At 41.0% G+C, this 18,301-nt stretch overlaps 1 protein-coding gene across 9 annotated transcripts in view; it reads left to right on the top strand.

The window, feature by feature from the left end:
• Positions 1-18,301, top strand: part of RTN4R (reticulon 4 receptor) — a 393,010-nt gene that overhangs the window by 223,526 nt on the left and 151,183 nt on the right. The gene's annotated exons all lie outside the window — the stretch shown is intronic.

The raw sequence follows: 18,301 nt of genomic DNA, 5'->3' as shown, positions 1-18,301 counted from the left end.
TATGCTCAACCAATGGAAAAGCCAAATGGATTTCTTGCTCATTTATTATCATTATAAAGGCAATATTGGTTTGTATACCAAAGTGTTGCAAAAGCGATCAGATCATATTTTCAAGTTCTGTAGTGGCACTAAAGAATAAAAAAAAGGTACTAGAAAATGGTTTAATTAAAATTAATATATATTTCTTAGCCGATAGAAAACAAGACCACATAAAGCTAAGTTGAAAAATAAAAAAGTTACAGTGTCCAAAGAATGCTTTCTGTTTGGGCTGTCCCACACGTCCAGATAATTCCGGTACCGAAAACAATCGGTACCGGAATTATCCGTGTCCGTGTGCCCCTGCGTTTCTGGTGAACATCAGTGTGGCACACGTGCGGCACACTTGTGCCGCCCGTGTGCCCACTGGGTACCACACGCACCATGCTGGGTACCACACGTACCAGCATCTGGTGCTGAAGCCGCGATTCATATGTTCCCTGCAGCAGCTGCAGTTTGCTGCAGAGAAAATATGAATAATAGTGTTTAAAATAAAGATCTATGTGTCCCCCGCCATCCCACCCCCTGTGCGCCCCCCCACCCCCTGTGCGCCCCCCCGCTGTTCTGAAAATACTCACCCGCTCCCTCGTTGGCTGACGCTGCTCCTGGTCTGGCCCCATCTTCTCCTGTATGCGGTCACGTGGGGCCGCCGATTACAGTCATCTACACATAGATCTTTATTTTAAACACTATTATTCATATTTTCTCTGCAGCAAACGCTGCTGCAGGGAACATATGAATCGCGGCTTCAGCACCAGTGGGGGGGACAGCGCTTACTGTAGCGCTGTCCCCTGCACGGCACACGGACTGCAAACGGAGACCGTCCGTGTGTGGTCCGTGTTTTACACGGACCCATTGACTTTAATGGGTCCTTGTAATACGTGCGCTCCCACGAACACTGACATGTCTCCGTGTTTGGCACACGGAGACACGGTCCGCAAAAAATCAATGACATCTGCACAGATGCATTGATTTTTATGGGTCTACGTGTGTCAGTGTCTCCGGTACGTGAGGAAACTGTCACCTCACGTACCGGAGCCACTGACGTGTGAAACCGGCCTTTTTGTTTCATTCTTTTTCTTATGAAAACTGCCCTATAGAATAAACTATAACAGATTAATAATCACACATAGTAAAAGTTGTGTTTAAAAAAAAAGCTAATGGAAGTGAATCAATAAGTTATACGTGTGACAAAATTGAAAAATGTTTAAAAATACAACTCATTCTGCACCATTATAGAATTACATAAATAGGAAAATTAAAATAAACTAAATATACTTCGCAATGAAGAGTAATAAACCTTCCGGTACTGAGGTGGTTAAGATCCATAATGTTTATTAAATTTTATCCTGTTACTTACCTGGACAAGCGGGGTTGAGAATCTATGTCCTAAACAGCAGAATTCTAGGCTATTTACATTTTCTACACTCTCGCTTTCAATCATGCTCTTTTATATTATTCTTGCTCTTTGGCAGAAATCCATATACTTTTCAAATCACTTCTCTTCCATCTGGCTTCCATGGTAACCTCCATGCTGCAGCCACCTCTGAGGATGCAACAATAATACATCATCCTAGCTGTCAGATCTATTTTCTCACCATTTCTTCTACCAATCTCATAAACGATACCCTTCTCATAAAAAAAAAATCCTCTGCTGATGTGTTTTTTATACAAGTGACCTCAATTAAAAAGACAGTGCACAGTGCAAACACGGGGTGATGTATTTAGTTTAAGTTTTCAAGCCTGTGTCAGAACTCATTAAAAATGTTCTATAGGTGTAAAATGACACTAGGTTTTCAAACGCCCTGTGTCAGTAATAAAAAGTGTTATAGAACTTAGTGCAATGCAAAGGTGTCACTTGACTCTGTACTAGATCCCACCAAACTTCACTTTTATTTTCATGACTTCATGTGCATTTTACAATTGCACTAAATCTCTGTTAATGTTTTATTTTCACCTTCTGTCAGAAGTATTGTGTCACATATATCTAGAAAAGAAAGCTGCGGTATAAAAGTACAGAGGAATATTTTTTTTGTTTTGACAAAAAAAGTATGTCTTGATGTTTATGTTATTAACTAAATGCCTCTGAATGTAATAGTGTAGTTCACTACACTACTCCGTACAGCCAAAAAAGATGGTATACCAATGCATAATGGCCTGGCATATACCAAAAGAACACACTTCAGACATATGCCAGATAGATGGGACCTTGGATTCCTTCAAGCTGGGACTATACGGCGATTGATAAAAACTGTACTATACCACTGCAACATCTGAGCATAATGAAAGTAAATGGGGTCACTGTAATGATTCCACCTGTCAGTGTGTCTTAGGATGCAGTGTTAGACAGCTCAATCATCCAATCTGGTGCAGTGGCATGCTTAGCTGTCTTTGCAATGAATGACAGCTCAGTCGTCCAGTCTGGAACAGGGGCACAGTGCGCTGTCTGTGCAGTGATTGACAGCTCTGTTGTCCAGTCCGGTCAGGGGTGCAGAGTCTGGGTGGTGCTGAGCTGCCTTCAGGTGTTCCCAGTTTCAGTGAATACTTGCCCAAATAGATGACAGTCATAGCTTTCAGCTCTGTGTGGCTTGTTCTTCTGGGCCTTGTTCTAAGTATTCTGACTTTCTGACACTTTGTTGCCAGACCATGGACTTTCCTATTGACTACCAGTTTGTATTAAGCCTTTTGCTCTGATCTGCTCTCTTCCTGGTATTCTGACCTTGGACCGTTACCTGATTACGCTTTTGTCTCTTCCCTTTGTTTATGACACACCCTCCTGCCTAATGACCTTGGACCCCTTGATAATCCCGACTCACTGCTTGTCAGTGAGAAGTGACTTAGTGTCACAGTCACATGGCAACTAGAACAATCAGATTTTCTGAAATTCCAATTTTCCAGGATCACTGAATTTTCACCAAAAATTCATTTTGCGTTAAATTCACCGCAACTCACAATCGTGAAATGCCACTAATTGTCCAAAAAAAGAGAGGAGAGAGCAATAGTGAGAGAGATAGAGACATGAAAATAGCACTGAGGGGTTTAATATTGCTCTCCTTGTTTGCAGTGTGTGATGAATAGAATAAAGTCTGTTATTAAGGTGCTATTACTCCAGTATATTACAGATCAATCAATTCAGTCGCACTAAGTGATTATGCAGCTTCATGACTTCCCTATATATCACTTGAATCTTTGTATTAGCATTCATAGGCTATGTTTGCACATTCAGTATTTGGTCAGTATTTCACATCAATAATTGTAAGCCAAAAAACAAAGTGGGAGAAAAATGTGTTTTTATTACACTTTTCCTATGATTGTGCAACTTCTGATTTTGACTTACAAATACTAAATGTAAAAAACTGACCGAATAGTGAACATGGCCATAGAATAAAACTAGCACTCCCATTTTCAATTCGCTTAAGTACTGAAAGAAGTACACCACAATCAGATTAAGCCTTATTCTGTCCCTAGGTGAAATGTGCTGTGCATTCTGATCTCCCATCCCTACACTGTACAACCATAAAATAGTACTACTTGGCTGCCCCCTCTATTATACTGGATATGATACCCCTCTGTGACAGGATAGCTGCAAAGCATTATGGTTACGGATGAACGAATCTGATTGGGTCAGGGCTTATTCGGCAGGCTATAGCGCTTACTGAATAAACTGTAGAGGGATCCCAGCTTCCTGGATCAGCTGTTCGACTCCGCAGCTGAATGTGTCGCGGCTGTGTGACAGTCACGACTCACGACACATGCATGGAGAGCCTGTTTGTTGTGACTGTCACACAGCCGCAACACATGCAGCTGTGGAGCCAAACAGTTGATCAGCCGGAGCGATCCAGGAAGCCGGGTTCCCTCTGTAGCTTATTCGGTAAGCGTTATAGCTTGCCAAATAAGCCCTGACCCGATCAAATTCACTCATCTCTAATTATGGGGAAGCCTGCAAAGCCAAGCCTGATGCTATTAGTCTCTCCTCTGAGTCTTCAGTAGTATATGAAATGGTTCCAGGTATTTTTTTTTTCTCTGGCTGATCCTCACAAATCAAATTTCTGAATGTTGCAATTCAAAGTGACAAATTTCTGGAAATTCGATTTCAAGTTATTCCTTACCCTCATCTCTAATTGCAACACAAGGACACCACAACAAGCAAAATATTTAATTGAATGTGACTTTTTGCAAATTACTTGTAATGCTTGCAGTACTCTAGGGATCACAGCATGACCCCATTCACTTGTATTATACAGTTGTGCTCAAAAGTTTACATACCCCTGCAAAATGTTTGCTTTCTTGGCCTTTTTTCAGAGAATATGAATGATAACACCAAAACTTTTTCTCCACTCATGGTTAGTGATTGGGTGAAGCCATTTATTGTGAAAGTACCGTGTTTTCTCTTTTTAAATCATAATGACAACCCAAAACATCCAAACGACCCTGATCAAAAGTTCACATAACCCATTTCTTAATGCTGTGGATTGCCCCCTCTATCATCAATCACAGCTTGAAATATTTTGTGGTAGTTGTGGATGAGGTTCTTTATTTTCTCAGATGGTAAAGTTGCCCACTCTTCTTGGCAAAAAGCCTCCAGTTCCTGTAAATTCCTGGGCTGTCTAGCATGAACTGCGCGCTTGAGATCTCCACAAAGTGGCTCAATGATATTGAGGTCAGGAGACTGAAATGGGCACTCCAGAACCTTCACTTTGTTCTGCTGTAGACAATGACAGGTCGACTTGACCCTGTGTTTTGAATCGTTGTCATGTTGGAATGTCCAAGTACGTCCCATGCCCAGCTTCCAGGCAGATGAGTGCAAATTTGACTCCAGTATTTACTGATAACATGCTGCATTAATATTTCCTTCAACTTCGACCAAGTTTCCTGTGCCTTTGTAGCTAAAACATCCCCAAAACATCAGCAATCCATCTCAGTGCTTTACATTAAGAATAGTGTTGAGCATTCCGATACCGCAAGTATCGGGTATCGGCCGATACTTGCGGTATCGGAATTCCGATACCGAGTTCCTATATTTTTGTGATATCGGAAATCGGAATCTAAAGTTCCCAGTGTATGGTTCCCAGGGTCTGGAGGAGAGGAGACTCTCCTTCAGGCCCTGGGATCCATATTCATGTAAAAAATAAAGAATTAAAATAAAAAATATGGATATACTCACCCCTCTGGAGGCCCCTGGACCTTACCGATGTAACCGGCAGCCTCCGTTCCTAAGAATGAGGAGTGTAGGACCTGCGATGACGTTGCGGCTTGTGATTGGTCGCGTGAGCGGTCACATGAGCGGTCACGTGACCAATCACAAGCCGCCACGTCATCGAAGGTCCTAAACTCCTCATTCTTAGGAACGGAGGCTGCCGGTTACATCGGTAAGGTCCAGGGGCCGCCGGACGGGTGAGTATATCCATATTTTTTATTTTAATTCTTTATTTTTTACATGAATATGGATCCCAGGGCCTGAAGGAGAGTTTCCTCTCCTACAGACCCTGGGAACCATCCAGGATAGCTTCCGATACTTGTGTCCCATTGACTTGTATTGGTATCGGGTATTGGTATCGGCGATATCCGATATTTTTCGGTACTATCCGATACCTTCTGATACTTTCAAGTATCGGAAGGTATCGCTCAACACTAATTAAGAATGGTGTTCCTTTCATCATAGGCCTTGTTGACCTCTCTCCATATGTAACTTTTATGGTTGTGGCCAAAAAGTTCAATTTTGGTCTCATCACTCCAAATTACCTTGTTCAAGAAGTTTTGAGGCTTGTCTCTGTGCTTCTGTGTGTATTGTAGGAGAGTTACTTTGTGGCATTTGTGCGGTAATGGTTTTCTTCTGGCGACTAACCATGCAGCCCATTTTTCTTCCAGTGCCTCCTTATTGTGGATCTTGAAACAGCCACACCACTAGTTTTCAGAGACTCCTGTATTTCAGCTGATGTTATTTGTGGGTTTTTCTTTCCCGAACAATCTTCATGGCTGTTGTGGATGATATTTTTGTTGATCTACCTGACCATTGTTTTTACAGAGCTCCTGAATTTCCAATTTGTTAATCACAGTTTTAAGGCTGCTGACTGGCATCATCAGTTCATTGGATACCTTTTTCCATAGATCCATTGACAATTCTTTTGCTTTACCCATGACTCACAATTCAGAAATGTCAGTGGCTGGATGAAAGATGCAAGAGCCTGTCTGGATCCCAGAAACTCACTCAACTTTTATGCACACACACTGATTACAAGCAAACAGGTCACAGGTGAGGATGTTACCTTTAGTAGCCATTCAAACCCATTTGTGTCAACCTCTGTGCGTGTTATCAAGCCAAAATCACCCGGGTATAGGATCATTTGAATATTTTGGGTTGTCATTATGATTTAAAAAGAGAAAAAGTCGTTTGACAATAAATGGCTTCACCCAACCACTAACCATGAGTGGAGAAAAAGTTTTGGTGTTATCATTCATGTTCTTTGAAAAAAGGCCAAGAAAGCAAAAATTCTGCTGGGGTATGTAAACTTTTGAGCACAGCTGTACTTGGTGCATCAGATGCATAGAGCATCACTGCATTATCTTAGCAGTCTAATTGGAAGTGCAACTGCAGGGAGACAATGAAGTTATGTTCTCCATACAGCTGCTCGCTTTAAGCCACCAGTGCTCCATGGGAACTATGATCAGGGAGCGCATTGTAATTACACTGCTGCCCTGCTCCTTAATTGACAACCTGTTTCGTAACATATATGCTAAGCAGGATTTCAGACAAGGAGTAGAATAAATTATTGCAGTGCAGTCACTGACCAGTTACAGCCCCGACACCCCTAATGAATGGAAGCAAGTGGCTGCAAGGAAAATATCTGCAGCCACATTTCCAATTAGGCTGGCTGGCACACATGTTTAAAACAATTGTTGATCACAGACAACAACTAAAACTGCAGGTAAATACTGCATTATTTGCAGACAGGTTTCCATAAAAATTATGAACTGTCTAGTGTTCTAAGACAAGGGTATGTGAACTCAGAAGTTTATTTTAGATGTTCAAAACCAATGTTCAAAACCACTTCGAAAAGATCTGCTTCTTTGAGGAGCTTTTGAAGACGTTTAGTTTTTTAAAGGAATTTTTAAAGCATTTTTCAACATTTTTTCCCTAAAACATGTTTTACAGATTTTTGATTAGATAGTGCAAAGTTTGGAACATATTCAAGTAGGAGATGTTTCAAGGGAGTAGCTTATTCTTACTTTCCCCCCACCAGATGTTATTCAAAACCTGAAATGGAAGAAAAACACACAGAAGCTTAAACATATGAATGGCAAGTCTTTTTACAATGGAAATGAATAGGAAAACTCATTCAAACATTTTTCAAGCAGTTTTTCAGGTGTCTTTTGGAGTTGATGACTCCAAAAGATTCTTAAAAAATAACTCTGTCATCACATACTCAAAGATTATCTCCAGATTCCTCTTAGGCTACGCACACACGTTGAGTATTTGGTGAGTTTCTTACCTCAGTATTTGTAAGCCAAAACCTGGAGTGAGACAGTCAGAGGAAAATTATAAAGCTATGTGCACACGATGCGGATTAGGCTTAGGAATTTCTGGTGTGGATTCTGCCTCTCCTGGCAGAAAACGCACCTGCGGTTTTTTGTGCGGTTCCGCAGCGTTTTTTTGTACGTTTTTGCTGCGGTTTTCTTGCGGATTTGCTGCGTTTTTTACCCCTGCGGTTTTCTGTAATGGAATGAGTACAAAAACGCTGCAGATTCACAAAAAATAAGTGACATGCTACTTCTTTTAAACCGCAGCGCTTCCGCAGCGGATTTTCCGCAACGTGCGCACAGCATTTTTTTTCTCATTGATTTCCATTGTACTGTAAATCAATTGCGGATCTGCAGCGTTTCTGCACTGCAAAAAATGCTGAGGATCCGCAGAGAATCCGCAACGTGTGCCCATACCCTAATAGAAACGTCACTACTTCTGTATTTATCACCCACTCCTGGTTTTGGCTTACAGATACTGAGGTAAAATACTGACTAAATACTGAATGTGTGCACATGGCCTTACACTGCTTCTTTTAGTACATGGCTGCCGCATACAAATTCTGGGACCCATCAAATTGCTTAAAGTATGTGATCTTTGAAGTATATAAACATAAGGATGAATGACCTCAGGGAGATCAAAACATCCAACACCGCGGAGACACCATCACGCGTTTCTCAACGCAGTGATCCAGAACACTGCACCCATCCCTAAAGGGAAATATGCAAATGCATGTAGAAAAGCCGAGGAGACACCATCACGTGTTTCTCAACTCAAGCAATGAATAGCCAGGTCTTTCACCGGGAAGGAACAACCACGGGAAGGGCAGCATCCAATAAAGGAAAACCACCTATGCCAAAACATGGTATCCATCCACAGACAGCTGTTTCTGGTTATTTGCCCCTCATCAGTGTGGAGTAGGAAACTGGCTATTAGGAGCAGTGCCTAGTGAAAAGACTATAAACATAAGGATAAATGACCTCGGGGAGATCAAAACATCCAACACCGCGGGTTTCTCAACGCAAGCAATGAATAGCCAGGTCTTTCACCGGGAAGGAACAACCATGGGAAGGGCAGCATCCAATAAAGGAAAACCACCTATGCCAAAACATGGTATCCATCCACAGACAGCTGTTTCTGGTTATTTGCCCCTCATCAGTGTGGAGTAGGAAGCTGGCTATTAGGAGCAGTGCCTAGTGAAAAGACTATAAACATAAGGATAAATGACCTCGGGGAGATCAAAACATCCAACACTGCGGAGACACCATCACGTGTTTCTCAACGCAGTGATCCAGAACACTGCCCCCATCCCTAAAGAGAAATATGCAAATGCATGTAGAAAAGCCGAGGAGACACCATCACGTGTTTCTCAACGCAAGCAATGAATAGCCAGGTCTTTCACCGGGAAGTAACAACCACGGGAAGGGCAGCATCCAATAAAGGAAAACCACCTATGCCAAAACATGGTATCCATCCACAGACAGCTGTTTCGGGATATTTGCCCCTCATCAGTGTGGAGTAGGAAACTGGCTATTATGAGCAGTGCCTAGTGAAAAAACTATAAACATAAGGATGAATGACCTCAGGGACATCAAAACATCCAACACCGCGGAGACACCATCACGTGTTTCTCAACGCAGTGATCCAGAACACTGCCACCATCCCTAAAGGGAAATATGCAAATGCATGTAGAAAAGCCACGGAGACACCATCACGTGTTTCTCAATAGCCAGTTTCCTACTCCACACTGATGAGGGGCAAATACCCCAAAACAGCTGTCTGTGGATGGATACCATGTTTTGGCATAGGTGGTTTTCCTTTATTGGATGCTGCCCTTGCCGTGGTTGTTCCTTCCCGATGAAAGACCTGGCTATTCATTGCTTGCGTTGAGAAATCCGTGGTGTTGGATGTTTTGATCTCCCCGAGGTCATTCATCCTTATGTTTATAGTGTTTTCACTAGGCACTGCTCATAATAGCCAGTTTCCTACTCCACACTGATGAGGGGCAAATACCCCAAAACAGCTGTCTGTGGATGGATACCATGTTTTGGCATAGGTGGTTTTCCTTTATTGGATGCTGCCTTTCCCATGGTTGTTCCTTCCCGGTGAAAGCCCTGGCTATTCATTGCTTGAGTTGAGAAACACATGATGGTGTCTCCACGGCTTTTCTACATGCATTTGCATATTTCCCTTTAGGGATGGGGGCAGCGTTCTGGATCACTGCGTTGAGAAACACGTGATGGTGTCTCCGCGGTGTTGGATATTTTGATCTCCCCGAGGTCATTCATCCTCATGTTTATAGTTTTTTCACTAGGCACTGCTCCTAATAGCCAGTTTCCTACTCCACACTGATGAGGGGCAAATACCCCGAAACAGCTGTCTGTGGATGGATACCATGTTATGGCATAGGTGGTTTTCCTTTATTGGATGCTGCCCTTCCCGTGGTTGTTCCTTCCCAGTGAAAGACCTGGCTATTCATTGCTTGCGTTGAGAAACACGTGATGGTGTCTCCGCGGCTTTTCTACATGCATCTTTGAAGTATATACATATAACAAAATGTTTGATTGAAAACTTTGTCTTCTAAAACCTATGTTAAAGATATAGTTTTATATACATAGCATTCATTTTATCCATATTTACCCATGGGATATAGACATAATTCAGTTGATTGGTATTATCAATCAATTAGAAACTATTATGGTTGTTCTAAATCAGATAATAAATCTACCAGTTAAGTATCCATTTATGTCAGTCGCATATCCCCTGGGATTTTATCTTACCCTATAATAAAAACAAGGTAATTGATTTTTAATATATTAGAGATTCTATCATTAGACCAGACCTGTTTAAAATTAAGGATCTGTACAGATAAAATATGCATGAAAAGACTGTAGTGCCACACTTGATCACATGTGGTATTACAGCTCAGACCTATTTCTATTGAACTTAGCTACTAAATTCCCAGCTCATGACAGGTCTAACACTATTTATTGAGGAAATCAGCAATGTTATTCTAACCCTGCACAACCAACACAAACATTTTCCATTCAGTTTTACAATTTTTTCATACACATCGATAAGGATGCCTCCATTGGAAGAAGCCAGATAGGCAAAACGGTGCTGTCAAGGCCGTGGCCGTGGTGTGTTTGCTGTTGGAATTTATACTGATGTAAGTTAACATAAGATCTTGATTTATGTGGCCGCTTTTCATATATGCATATAAGTACTTTTAACATTTTACTTTATATATATATACAGTGTATATATATATGTATGTATATATATATATATATATATATATATATATATACACTGCTCAAAAAAATAAAGGGAACGCTTAAACAACAGATTATAACTCCAAGTAAATCAATGTTCTGTGAAATCAAACTGTCCACTTAGGAAGCAACACTATTTGACAATCAATTTCACATGCTGTTGTAAAAATGGCCTATTGGAAATTATTGGCAATTATCAAGACACACTCAGTAAAGGAGTAGTTCTGCAGGTGGGGACCATAGACCACATCTCAGGACCAATGCTTTCTGGCTGATGTTTTGGTCACTTTTGAATGTTGGTTGTGCTTTCACACTCGTGGTAGCATGAGACGGACTCAACAACCCACACAAGTGGCTCAGGTAGTGCAGCTCATCCAGGATGGTACATCAATGCAAGCTGTGGCAAGAAGGTTTGTGGTGTCTGTCAGCGTAGTGTCCAGAGGCTGGAGGCGCTACCAGGAGACAGGCCAGTACACCAGGAGACGTTGATACTGTTCCACACAAGATGCTGTGGCCTATAATTGGTTGCAGCGGTCAAGTACATTTGAGCAGAATATCATTGGATGTTTTATGATGGAAGTCTGCGCAAAGTCATCTGACTGCTGCAGCCAATCAACAGGCTGTAGTGGTCTGGAGGCAGGTGTAATGGTGACATCACTGCTTTCTAACTGTGTAGACCATGGAGTAGTATGCACTGGATCCAGATGGGTCTGAGTATGACTATGCTATTTCTTACATATCCAGTTGCCCTGGAAAAGTTTTATCTCATTCACACAACCACATTAATATTATACACAGATAAAGAGATGGCTACACTTGCAAGACAAATATTCTGATTCACATATACCACATTTACACGAGTCTATGTTTCTACATACTATCTTCTTCAGTCCCCCTTCACTGCTCACTGAAGCATGTAATGACTACATGCAGTGCAGCACTTTTGTGTTGTTTAGAAAAAATATCTCAACAATTAAAATTAAGTTATCAGATATAAACTCACAAGAAAATGTTTCAGAAATTATCAGATAATTAACAAAAAGCTATTTTGAGCTAATTCACTTTTTATAAGTGCCATTTTTACACCGCTCCTCATTTAGTGCAACATTTTAACACTTTGCTCGTCCCTCGCAATTAATAGTTTACTGCATAGATCGTTGCTTAATTTTATGGTTTCCATCTAAAACCTCTATAAAATGATAACAATATTACAATTAACACACAGAAATAGATGAACATTTGTGCGGCTATTCTGAGGTCAGTTCTAATAGGGCATCTCTAGGGAAAGGTTTTACAATATACAGTATATATCAGGAGACAGGGATGACAGATGCTCTCATTGGGGGAACAGCATTGTAGATAAATGCTTATTTTAAGGAATGAAAAAGCATGTAATGAAATCAGTATTCCAGAGCAAAATGTTACATTTGTACAGTTTGATGGAAGTTACAAATATTGGTGGTGAGGCTTGAATTGTGGATGACTTATAGAAAAAATGAAGGGTTGTTGGGTATTTACTGTATTATGCTTTTGTTATGTAGCGCTATCATATTCTGCAGCACTTTCCAGACATTGTGATCACTGTTCTCAATGGGGCTCACAATCTAAATTCCCTATCATTATGTCTTTGGAGTGTTGGAAGAAACCGGAGAACCCAGGGGAAATCCACACAAACGCAATGTCACCATCGGACATGGGTAAGTTCGGTGGATGACACAGCATATAAATACAACGGAATGGAAAAAGGAGAGGAAAGCCCCCAAGATAGAGAGAAAGGGATGGGACACCTCCTGACACCAACCTGTAGCTGCCCCTAAGCTCCCCTAACGCCCTATGCGAGTCTTTCCCCCATCCCCATCATGTGCATACTCCCTGACTGTCACCTCTCTTGACCCTGGTTAGTCCACTGGCCTGCAAGGACGCTAGCCTCACCAGTGCAGATGATAACACATGGGAAAAGACAAACAGTAGACAGACAAAGAGGAAAATACTCAGCTCCATAGCAGCAGACCAAACAGCACCAGGAATCAGAACTCAAACAGCAGCAACACCCCATCACAGGAGAGCTCCACCCCCCTAGCTGGTCTCCATAGAAGAACTCTAGAACCGACGATCAGCTGATGGGTCATCATGCAATTATTTAAAGGGAGGTGGGAGTGGTTACCAACCAATACCAGCTGACCAGTCTAAGAAAACTGCCAGCATGAGACTGACATTAAGTCTTGCTGGACCAAAAGGAAAAAGCAACATTTACATTTCAGCAGACCCAGAGCTGCCATGAATTCCTTAATGATTCGTAACACACAGAAAGAGCATACAAACTCCTTGCAGATGTTGTTCTTGGTTTGATATGAACCCAAGACACCAACAATGCAAAGCACTAAGCCACCGTGCTGCCCAGGAACTGCCTCCAATGGTTACGTTTGGAAAAAAATGTTTGGCATTTTTTCTAGAAATAGCTCTACTCCTGTCTTATTTCTGTCTCACGAAAAATCTTGGAAATGTCAACTGAAATTAAAGAAGTCATCCCATCGAAAAATGTATTTTGTAGTATTTCCTAATTATGTATGTAATGATGTATAAAAGTATTAAAATACCTACTGATTATCATCATCTTCAGTTTCCAGCACCGCGCTCGTCCTACGTGACCACTGCTCTCCTTTTTTTGGCTGACATAGGGACTGGTGTGGAGAGTCTTCCATCAATATTACGTCTATGAGACCTGAAAGATGTTTAGAGATGCGTGCCTTCAGTTTGCGAGATGTACAATCTATGTACTTTTTTGACAGAATTTTGTCTACTGAAGTTTCACATTTTACAAAGAGGTGAAACCACTCTTTTCAAGTCTTTTACATTCTTTAAGGCAATGTGTTATGCGATGACAATTATGTAGCTCAGAAATGCTGTTCAGTTATGCTCAGAAAATGTACATGAGGTTGCTAGATTATGTGGCACTGCATTGTGTGTATGCTACTATAGTATCCGACATGTTTGCTATATAACATTTTGATTAAAACACTAATGCGTGGTACAACTATAGAAACTTGGAAACTATTAAGAATATAATTAACCATAATGTGTTTTAATTTGAGATTCAATTATATTTTCTTAGGAAAAATATTGTTTGTCTAGTCAAATTAGGATTGTAACCTCTTCAATCTAATCCTTTAATCAAGGTAGAAATCTACATTCTGGATTATCAAAATAATTAAAAATAAAAAAAAGTAATCTCCCCCTGCAATAATTGTGCATAATAAGTATTCAGGACACCATGCCATTCAAATGAATATATGATAGCCTTATATTGGGTGAAAAATGGATGTACAGAATTATGTAGATATTTGAGGAAAATGCTGTTTATCACACATGCCGCTTTCTCACTGAATTGTATACTGATACTCTGATGAAAATTGATGTCTACAAGAGCTGCAAGGTAAATCTGTGTTATTACAAGAACCATTCCATTTGCATAATACAAATTATACTTACAAAGTTATTCTTTACAATATAGGTGCAAGTTACTGACACAAGACATATTTCAACTCTTTAAAGAACATGCATATTAAGTATATTATTCATGTATGGAAAAGTATATGTGAGCATTGAATATACATGCACTGCATAGCAATGTATTAATAAGAGATTGAGATCCAATAGGAAAAAAATCTATCAACCAGTAAAGAAAACAGAATACTAAAGCCAACTTCAATATCAATAACATGGTTATGTGAAAACACCTGATATCTAATTCACATGGGTTTTAATTATAGTGCTTTTGTCTACTTATATGTACTATACTGTTTGCCAAATCTATATTGTGTTACATCTCCCAATTTGCCAACTGTATTTTTTCGGACTATAAGACGCAAGAGACCATAAGACGCACCCCAAATTTTCAGAAGGAAAATAGAGAATAAAAAACAATGTGTCACATGGGGTCCATCTTACAGTCCGAATTCATCTTACCGGGGGGATCGGCATAAGAGGAGGAGTGTTCACAGGGGAGCGTGATCACAGTGGTTGTTCGGTGGTCCAGGCTGGTGTGGTGGCCTCCGGTAAATCCCATCCCAGGCTGGTGCGGCGGCGGTGCTCTGGGGTTCCCTATGGTTCCGCCGGTATTTTGCAACAGGTGTGGTGGTTGTGCTCTGTGATGCGACGGTGATGCTCTGTGCTGCGGCAGGGCTTCGCCGACATTTTGTGAAAGCCTGGAGGGCCCCCGCAGATCCATTGCTGCGATGCGGTGGACTCTGGGAAAAATTATCGCAGGGGCGGAGTATGCTCAGATTGAGATCTTGGCAATGAGACCTCGTCCCGATTTTATCTCCTGAGATCTTGGGATGAGATCCATGTGCCAAGAGCATGCGCCGCCCCGGCAATCATTTTCCCAAAGGCCAACAAATTGCAGCAATGGATCTGTGGCGGCCTCCAGGCTTTCAGAAAATGCTGGCAGAGCCCTCCCGCACCGCCGCACCACAGAGCAACACGCTGCGACACAGAGCACGGCCACCACAGAGCACGACTGATGCACCTGCCTGGGAAGGGAGGCTGCATCACCCTGAAGCATCGGACCAGGACGGGTGCTACAGTATTTTGTAAGAATATTCGGACTATAAGACGCACCCCCATTTCCCCCAAAAAATTTTGGGCATAAAAGTGCGTCTTGTAGTCTGAAAATACAGTAATTAAATTAAGTTCATTGTGTCACTTGCACCCATTTTCATAACTCCAGATCATATTACATACAAATTGATAGCAGGAACAGAAACTGCAGTCGTATATTATTATTGGCATGTTATAAATAAATATAGCATGCCAAGAATAATTTATCTTATCTTGGCATATTATAATTTATTTATCTATTTATCCTATTAGTTTGTTCGAAATATCACATTTTTCAAATCAGAAAAAGTTTAGACATAAAAAATATATAAACATACTACCCAAGCCATTCTCCTACATAGGGGGCAACACTCCACAACATATATGAAGATACTGGTCATAGTCATTACACTATATTAAATCAAGAAGTGCCTTAAGAATAAAAAAAATAATCTTTATTTAAACACATTAAAATAAGCACAAAAGAATTAAAAAAGTGCCTCAAACCAGAAAAACAAATAACCACGGAGGTCAGCTAAAACATATACACATAAATACTCAGGGAAAGAGAACAAATGGGATTACAAATTCTTTTGATACTCCTTAAAAGATGTAGGGTATTGGCTATAATTTTTAGAATTGTATAATCATTATTGTACGAAAGATAAAGGATGAAGCAGCATATATCTAAAGTGCACTTCTTAAGGCACTTCTGGATTTAATATAGTGTAATGACTATATGATCAGTATGTTCATATAAAAAATATATAATATAGCATTAAATAGTCACTGTCATTTAAAAGAAAACTTTAGCTTATCTGATAGCCAATGTAATGGCTAACAAAACTGTACAGAACTTTATTTACCAAATGTGATCCTGAAAAATAACTCAAATGTGTTATCATGACTCTGGACGGGCTGGTTCTGGCTCCCTCCTGGTCAGCTCTGGGTTATATAAATCCGCCTCTCTTTGGTTCTGGGGCGGCTATTTAATGCTGGTAGTTCCTGAGTTCTGAGTCGGTTAAACTTCCGTCTACTCGGTCTGAGATAGCTGACCCAGGTTATTCCTCTGTAATCGTTGTGCCTCTATGCATGTGTGCCTTGCTGTGTATGATCTGGTTTGCCCCCTGACTACTGCCCCTAATTCTGCTTGGTACTTCTCGGTCTGTCCTGGCTTTCTGACCCCTTGCATTGTCTCTGACTAATCTGCTGTTTTGTTCCTTGGTACCTCACTCCCGTCTGGCTCCCGACCCTCGGCTTGTCCTTTGACCAAGATTCTATCTTAGTACTCTGTGTCCATCGTTTTTGGCAGACCCTCTGTTATCGTGTGGTAGCTCCTCCCCATCGCCCCTGCAGTGATCATGTGACCTGCCTAGTTAAGGTCATGTGTGCACTGCGTGCCTCATTCCTCCCTCTCCCTGCGCTCCCGCTAGTGCCCCCTTAGGCTATCCCTCTCCGACACCGGGCAGCGTCATTACATGTGTCACCCACTAGATGTCTACATCCTGTTTAACTTGTTTACTTACTGTAGTCAAGTATAATCTTTCTGAAATCAGGAGCGAGGTTTGGGTCTTTATCTATCTGCTCTTGCTCTTCTGTCTGTCAAACTGCATACAGGCATAAGAGAGAGTCAGACTTTCATCTCACATCAGATCCAATGCATGCTAGGAAAAAAGGAAAAGGAAGTTACATCAGCTATAGTAAAGGATAGATTGAACAAGTGATCTTGCTCTCCTGTCTGTCAAACTGCAAATAATCATAAGAGACAGAAAGACTTTCAGCTCACATCAGGTCTAATGCATGCTGGGAAATGAGGAAAAGGAAGTTACAGCACCTATAGTGAAGGATAGAATGAACACATGCTCTTGCTCTCCTGTCTGTCAAACTGCATATAATCATAACAGAGATGCAGACTTTCAGCTCACATCAGGTCTGCTGCAGGTTAGGAATTGAGCAGAAGGAAGTTAAAGCACCTATAGTGGAGGACAGAATGAAGATGTAGATGAACCATCCACTCAAAATAAAAGGATGAAGATAAAATTTTAAAAAATGAGAAATTAGACAGTTTCTGAACAAATTGGACTGGAGTGTGAATAAATACGTCTAATACTTGTTTTCTAACGTTGTAATTGATGTGAAAAGTAAAAGTCCTACACAGGTTTTCTCCACCCAAAAAAAAGATGTGCTGTCTATATGCTTTGTGGAAGCCAAAGAAGCTGCATATATAGTTCGTATTGGAGCCTATTAACTAAACCGTTAAGTATACTTTAAGGTCCTGATTCATTAAGATGGGAGGTTTTTTTTGCCAACTTTAATTAAGGGGTGTGTGTAGAAGTGAGATGCTCCTGTATCATTAAGAGGGGCTCGCCTCTAAATGAATCAGAAGTGTCTTATAAGTGGTGTATGCCTACATGCGTCTTGCCAAAAATCTTACTCCAGTCTAAGAAATCTTACTGCAACCTCGTGTAATGACCACCACAGCTTGTCATAAATTAGACAAGCTATTTTGTTGTGTCCCCACCGCACCCCGTCCCCCTCCAGCTTTGCTCATATTGACGTAGTTGTGGGAAACCTGCATAAAAACACTAAACGTAGCAAAATTTGTATTGGGGCCTACATTTAAAGAGTAACTAACTTTTGGATAAAAGGTTTCCTCTTAAATGCTAAGCAGACTGCTGGGGTTCTGGGCCCTGAGACTGCCACCAATCGCTCTTCTCAAAAAGATCCTGTGAAGTGGGCAGCTCAGGAGACATGACCACACAGCTCTTGCCTGAGCGCAGATAGAGTACAGTATGGATACAAAAGAAAGCATAGACTACAAAGCCAATGCTTTCTATTAAAGGGAATCTGTAACCAGAAAAAAATGCTATTA

This window comes from Ranitomeya variabilis, chromosome 1 (assembly GCF_051348905.1).
Source record: "Ranitomeya variabilis isolate aRanVar5 chromosome 1, aRanVar5.hap1, whole genome shotgun sequence".
NCBI classification, from domain to species: Eukaryota; Metazoa; Chordata; class Amphibia; order Anura; family Dendrobatidae; genus Ranitomeya; species Ranitomeya variabilis.
The sequence above is the reverse complement of the archived record's forward strand: the minus strand, read 5'-3'. Positions and strand labels throughout refer to the sequence as shown.